The sequence below is a fragment of the Diadema antillarum genome, unplaced genomic scaffold, assembly GCF_040938485.1.
Source record: "Diadema antillarum isolate AM-2024a unplaced genomic scaffold, OU_Dant_1.0 seq00001450_RagTag, whole genome shotgun sequence".
Lineage (NCBI taxonomy): Eukaryota > Metazoa > Echinodermata > Echinoidea > Diadematoida > Diadematidae > Diadema > Diadema antillarum.
Window position 1 is genome coordinate 24,525 of NW_027272196.1, and position 8,117 is coordinate 32,641.

Consider the following 8,117-nt stretch of genomic DNA (forward strand, 5'->3'; position numbering starts at 1 on the left):
TTACAGTTGACAAGACAGAGACATATACGTCAAATACAACACACTGTATGTGGACAGGTACAATTCTTCCACTGAGTCCCCTACATACAGTCACACCTAAACTATACACTGACAATTACACGCTTACTAGTCAAACAAGCAATAATAACATGGTGATGGGCCTACGTAACTATCATAACCAAACAATTAACCATAAATTTCATCAAGAATTAAAACTTTCACTGAGAGTGATAAATATCCCCACCCAAAGCGGAAAGAAATGAACCCAACCAGCAACCATCTTATTATATTCTTACTAATAACAAACTTATGAACATAATAATATGTTACTCAACATAGAATAAGAATACGAATACACTGCCCATTGGCATTCACATATACAGCTGTATATCATATCTCTTGTCTAATGCCCAAAATCTGAGAAAAATAAATATATCGGTAATTTCTGTGTTTGTCAGTGCAAACGCCGTTGCCATGGTAACACAATGTATAACATGAAACAAAAATCTACACAACTATGATATCATACAATGTTATGTAGATCATATCATATCCCAAATTTCAAATCAAATACTAAAAAACTAAAAAAAGGCAGTATTATTCTATAATTTTCATTCAAATGATGTTGTTAACATGGCAACGCACTTTTCAACCACATATATAACATAGCAAAAATTTAAACATCTAAATCATAATGATTACATATGCCAAATTTCAAACCAAATACTCCAAATCCATATTTTTTAACATGATTTTTCATTCAAAATGTACTGTTACCATGGCAACACATTGTGCAACAGTTATCCAGAAAGCCTATCTCATCCACTGGCAATTTGAATGACCTTCAAAACAGAGAAAGGAAAAAAAAAGAGAGAAAAGAAGAGAAAAGAAAAGAAAAGAAAAGAAAAGAAAAGAAAAACTGTTTGATAAAAGCAGGGTAGTCCCATTCAAGCCGCAAGGGAGCCCTGCTGTAACAAATCACATACTAGTACTATTATGATACAATGAAATATATACATAACAATAATATACAGACATACACTTTAGTGGAGAGCCTCGAGATCTGTATCTGAGCGAGAGAGAGGGCGAGAAAGAAAGGTGACAGGAAAAATACATGTGTACAACTTTCAAAGAAACGAGTAATTAACTACTGCTGGTAACCACCTGGATGTTGCGAAAATTGCGTTTAAAAAAAAATCGGCCTGTACTCAGTAATCCCAAATATAAATTTGGATTGAGTGAAAGTAGCATCATCTGATCAGTAGAATACATGTATATCATTTGATCGAAGTTTGAAGAAAATCAGACAGTCGATTCAAAAGTTATGAATTTAAAAAGTTTCAGTGCAGTTACTGCTGGATAAGGAGACTATAATTACTTATTCATGATGACATTGTGAGCAACAAGAGAGGAAAACATAATCGGAGAATTCCACAAAATTTAAATTTTCATGGAAAGTACGCATTCCATCGACGTGCTATTTACACACATTCCCTCTGTTTTCTGATAGAGGCGAAAGCCATTAAGTGCTCTTTCATAATGCTAAAAAAAGAAAATAATTAATGTTGAATTTTCTTTATATTTTCTATATATCTCTCCTCTCTCTCTCTCTCTCTCTTTGATATCCATTTCAGTAATTAATCCATTTAGATGTGTAATGTACGAAACAAAATAATAAACACAACACAAATATCTGATGTCAAAGAATATATGCTCAAAGTGAGAATGAAACCTTGTACAAAAATTAGGTCCTTATACGTACGACTACATTTTGATACTTCGTACCCGACCGAAATTTACATACATTACTCAAGACCTCGATGACAGATCATTTTGCAATAAGGATTACTCTATGAGTGCACTTATAGGCCCAGAGGGGGAGGGGTGCAAAATTAGCTAAGAAAAAAGAAAAAAAAAGGTTTTCAGCACAACTTTTTGATTCCATTTCCGGATTTCTTCAGATGACAACTAAAAAAAAGTAATTGTTGCATAATAATTGTCTTTTTGATTTCTTTTACGGCTTAATACTCATTCCAAAATCTGGAGTCATGACAAAATCAACATCCCGATTATGCCATATAGGGCTTATAATATAGGTATAAATGGTATTCTCCAACAAGAAGTGCAGTTTGTGATAGCGAGTAGCAGGGAAAAATAATTGTTTTGTTAAGTACATGTTCTCATTTACTGATCAAATTTTATGAAAATCAAATATCCGAGTCTAAAGAAGGGGGAGATTTGAAATATCAGGAGAAAGGGGTGCGGAACTGCTCCTCTCTCCCTTACCATCCCATCCCTCCGTGTATACGGCCATTGTCGAGTTTGGATTATTCTGGGATCATCTCGCTCAGCCATCACTCGAACTCTCAATCCATAAACGCCAACTAAGCGGAAGAAGAAAGGCGGAGGGGGATCAGCCTATACGTTAAAACGGAAATGTGATTTTTTTTCCTTAAAAAGAAAAATCACTCTTCTGTTGCATTTGAAGTTGGGAAGAATCTATCATGCATTTTCTTTTTTATGCCTCCGCCACGAAGTGGTGCCGGAGGCATTATGTTTTCGGGTTGTCCGTCCGTCCGTCCGTCCGTACGTACGTCCGTACGTACGTCTGTCCGTCCGCTTTCGTTTACGCGATAACTTGAGTAATATTTACTGGAATTTTACCAAACTTTGTCCAAGTATGAAGTATGATGGGGCAATGATTTGATTAGATTTTGGGTGAAATCGGCTGAAGGTCAAAGGTCAAAGGTCAAGGTCAAATCATGAAATTGTATCCGTAAGTAAACTCAAGAGTGGATGGAGCAAATTTCACCAAACTTTGTTGGAGGATGATGTATAATGGGACAATTACTTGATTAGTTTTTCAGTGAAATCGGACAGAGGTCAAAGGTCAAAGATCAAGGTCAAATCCTAAAATTTATCTGTTTACGTGATAACTCAAAACTGGATGAAGCAGCTTTCACCAAATTTGATCCAAGGATGATATATGATGGGACAATTAGTTGAGTAGATTTTAGTGACATTGGCAAGAGGTCAAAGGTCAAAAGGTCAAGGTCAAATGTTAAAAATATTGCTATTTCCCCCATATCTATGCAATGCCCGCAGTTATTTTCTTGAAACTTAGTGTAGACATGTACTACTGCATAAAGATTCTCCAGAGAGAGTTTCATGTCATAAGGTCAAAGGTCAAAAGGTCAAAGGTTAGGTGAAAATGTTGCAATATCACTTTTCTCGCAAATGGTTCGATGTATCTTCATGGAACTTGGTACATATGCATGTACTGACTGGCAGGGATTATCTAGGGAATTTAGGGGTCATGGGTCAATAGTCAGGGGGGTCAAAGGTCAAGATAAACTCCTCAAAATGTTACTATTTCCCTCTTATACTATATATGCAATGATTGCATTATTAGTTTTAAAATCTAATATATGTAAATGTATTACTTAATGGAGATTCTCTTGGAAATTTCTAGCCAGAAGGTCAAAGGTCAAAGGTTAAGGGTCAAAGGTCAGGTTTAAATGAAAAAGGTATATTTTGTACTGCAATTACACTCTTTCTTCATACCTTGAAAATTATACTCGATGCATAAACTTATAATAAGGTCGGTCAGAAGTCAAGTAAAAATTTTCAATTCCCCAAATATGTGTACCTGCACTCTTTAATAGACAATTATAGCAAACCCAGTTCATGAAAAGTGAACATTCAAGATATTTCTGCCAAACCTGTCATTTCGATATTTTGTCAGTTATGTGAAACTGTCATCACACATTGTGAAGACATTGTACTACACACCTATTGGGAGAATCATGCATTATGGCGGAGGCATCAGTCGCCATAGCGACATTTCTAGTTGTTTTTGTTTTTGTTTTGTTTTTTTCAAGCGGTCGAGAGGTTCGTTCGAACCCCCCTCCCTTTTTTTTTTTACCGGCCTGCGAGCAGATGGATGAAGTAGAGACCATGTTTTCCTTCTCAAACACATTTTATTTGTACTACCTGTCAAAAACTGGACAACATCAAAAGTAGATCAAATAGATACAAAAAGTATTTCCCTTTTCTCTTACTGTAGCATTAATTCCTCATTAATCCGTATTCCATTCTTCTTCAATACACCCAATTTTACCAATCTCCTCCCTACACCGTTCCAATCCCATGATTGTTCCCTAACCCACTTAAAGCACACTCTAACACACGAGCAGATACACATACAAATCTTTATTTCATTATTCATATTCATCTTGTACGCTTCGACAAAGCAAGTCTTCAGTCAATGATACACTCGACTTGTATTGTCACTGCCTGGTAATTTGTATAATATTCTAATTCCTTTTCAAGTTTATATTTCTCAAAGAATATTAGGCTAAAAGTGAACATATGAAAGGTAATTTAGTTGGCTTTCAACTAGGTGAGTCAATAAAAAGGGAAACTTAATGCATGAGTGATCACCTTTTACTTTCCTCTTCCAAGATACAAAAGTAAAAATTGCCCAAATGAACAAGTTGTCAGCCATACGTAAGTGTTCATCCATGTAACAATAAGAATAAAAGACAAAGTTAACATTATGAAAAACATGAATTAAGTTGCAAGATAAACCAATGATCTCTATAATGATTATCAGTGAAGCCCGAAGATCAATAAAGGCCAAAAAATAATGGAGGAAAATGAAGAATTTGCGGTCCGGCGAATCCAAATTCAAAGCAATATTATCAAAAATGGTAGGAATTTGAATTCAATTTTCAAATCAGGAAAATTGTAAATAACATTTGGTTCTTGAATTGTCTCTTTTTTAATCACTAAATCAAAGATATAAGTTAGAGATAATCTGCTAATTCAATCATCTTTGTGCCCTTACTCCCTTTGTCTGTTGAAGTTTGAGTTGACAGAAAAATCTTATTTTTACCCTTTAGTTTCCAGCTTTGATTTTGTTTGAGGTTATAAAGAGATAAAGAGAACGGAAACTTATTTTTGTTACTTCATTCATGTCTCTTTTTGTGTTAAACTGGTCTTTTGTTATCATTGTTATCCTGAAGGACATTTGCATATGAAAGACGCCATGCCAATTTTTTTTGCAATTTTTACTTTTGTGCCTTGAAGGGAAAAAAACCCCGAATGTGTTCACTCATGCATAACGTTTCCCACTATTTGGACCTGCTAGGTTGATAGCCAATCAAATTACCTCTCATTTATTATGGCAAAACATTGATTTTAATCAAAATCTTCTTTGAAATATTACTATGAAATCGAAAAATAGGTAACTTTGTTGCTGAGGGCATATTTATTTGCTGCGCATTTGACGAATAAGGTAAACGAGCTTTCCGAATGTAACGGATCGTCAACTGTGGAGTAACAAAAGTGTGAAATCTGATTAAATTTTCACAAACACAATGACTTCGTGTATATAGAAGTGTAGATGAAAATTGTCTTGATTCCACTTTCGTACTATAAAGATGTTGTTGCGGGTATTAGCACTGTCTCAAAAGCAAATAGATACATTTTTTCTACAGAAATCTCCCTACTATACATCCAATCTGAAACAAAATAGGATTTTATCACATCGACAATGAAAATCACAACCTTTCATGTCACACATGCCAGAAATCGAAAGAGACCTATACAATTACATTCTTATTGTCTATAAAATTGGCCTCCATTAGTTGAGATGTTTCCATCCTTTTTTCTGTGTCGGTAATCATTTCCTCTTAGATATTATCCGTTGCTGACAAACGATTATGTCTCTAAATGCATTTCCCTCTCCCATTGCTTGTCACTGTCAAACAAGTTTTCACTCGCTCTGTCTCAAACGTTCGTTATCTCGTACTTGTACTGGATCCCGTTTTCTTCCTGTATTTCAGTGCTCACGGCTGGATCTCTTGGAGACAAAGAAAACACAACAACAACAACACGACATAACATAAAAATGTGAATTTCTTTGATGCATAATTATGTTTGCTTCTTCTTTCTCACTGTCATTGAGAATTGCGCATGCAATCGTTATCTGAATATGACACTGTTACTGCATGGAGCCATTGATCGAAAAAATTAAAATGTGTTTTATGAACTATAATTCGTGTTGTACAACGTTCGTCAATTATTCTCACGATCCCATAAGCTTTTTAAATTTTCAAAAAATCGCGATTTGATCTATGATATTATGTTTAAGATATAGTTTTCATACATGAAGTTGTTTTATGCCCCTCAAACTCAGTTAATTGTACACATCAAATCTTGCAGATTTAACGATTTTGTGAGGTGAGTTTTGGTGCCTTGACCGTCAATACAACTTGCTGTTTGGTATCACCATAATTTTTCGATGATAACATATACTATGTACTTATCAAGTACGGGTTATTTTGCTTGCTCCACTCACTAAGTCCCCCTATTTGTTTACGTGCCCTGGGTTTGAGATAACGTAACAGATTTTAAATCATCTTTGAGTTGTTTTTTTTTTTTTGTTGGCATTTTATGATGCGTTTTCTCATTATCGGGGATCTTTAAGTACGGTTCAAGCTCCAAAACAATAGTTTGATTTATGAAGATAAAGTATAGAATAGATGAGTTTGAGAAATTGTGTGTTTGTTTGTTTGTTTGTTTGTTTTTTGTTTGTTTTTTTTGGGGGGAGGAGTATAACCTGACTGTCTGTAGAATAAACTGTGTAACTTTGACACTTTCCCTATCTGCGCTATGGTGGGGCTGGGGTTCTTAAGGGAGCTGTATAAAATAAATGTAATGTGCTCTCCTCGACATTTCGTAGTCATGGTAGTTCTCTTTATTATTACGATGCATTATATAATGAAAAGTTTACTTGTCTTGTCCTTTTTGTTTTTGTTTTGTTTGTCTTTTTTGTAATAACTGCTATAATCAATTGTAAATTTTTGTGATTTCCCTGTTATTGTGAAACAATAAAAATTCATTTTTAAAAAAATGAAAAAGCATTAGAATCTCCAGCATGGATGTTATCATAATTATCAATATATCAAACTTGTCATAACCTTTTAATTCACCACTTGAACAACATGTCATATTGACGGTAGTATATAGCTCTCTTTGTTCAGTTTTCTGGTGTTGCAGATGAAAGGAAGAGGCAAAATTGTGATAGCAGATGCATTACAACCATCGAATAGAGACGCATTACGAATATTACACATAGTTGCACTCAAAAGCTTCGCTTATTAATTCACCGAGTATGTGGGTAATAAAGATGACTAATCTGTTTAGCCTACTTCATTAATTCATAAGACTTACTATAGCTGTATGAAAGGTGTATGCGAAGATAAGAATACCAATGTTACCATCTAAAACATTTTGCCTATCTCCCCTTTCAAAATAGTCACGTGCTTTAACACTGTATAATTGATTTACGTAACTTACGTGACCAGCTTGAATCTGTTCAGGTCGAACTCGGGGAAGAAGGTGTCACACTCAATCTCTTTCATCACCCTGGTGAGGTAGATCCGGTGGCAGCAGCGGGACTCCATTACATCCTGTCTCAAGGAAACAGATAGAGCGCCAATTATTATAACTTACTGTCTTCGCTCTAATCTGCAATGGCAGTAAATCAAAAATCATTTTCCGGTCTTTTACTGAATCTTAAAGGGGAAGGCTAGTAACTGATCAGTGGGAATCAGTAATGCTGGGAGATGATTGTTCCAATCCTTATGGAATTCATTCAAGAGGCATTTGTCAGAACGGTCTCATAAAGTAATGTGCAGATTAATGCTCCGTTGACCAGGGACGCTAACCGCATTAAACTGCACATTACTTGAATATGAGACCATTCTGAAGCAAATCATTTTCACACAACAATAGATAACATTGAATGAATCCCATAAGGATTGGAATCTCTCCCAGCAACTGATTCCCACTGATCAGTTACTAGCCTTCCCCTTTAAATCAAACACTGTAAACGTATCGATAAACATGTCTGAATACATTGTATAAATAGATCTCTCTCCCTCTCTCTCCCTCTCTCTATCCCTCTCTCTCTCTCTCTCTCTCTCTCTGTTTGCGTGTGTGTGTGTGTGTGTGTGTGTGTGCCGAATGTCAAATATGACTATTTGAGATTTAAAAATCATATTTGCCTTCAAACATATAAATACAAACTGTGACAGTTGTTTCCTAAA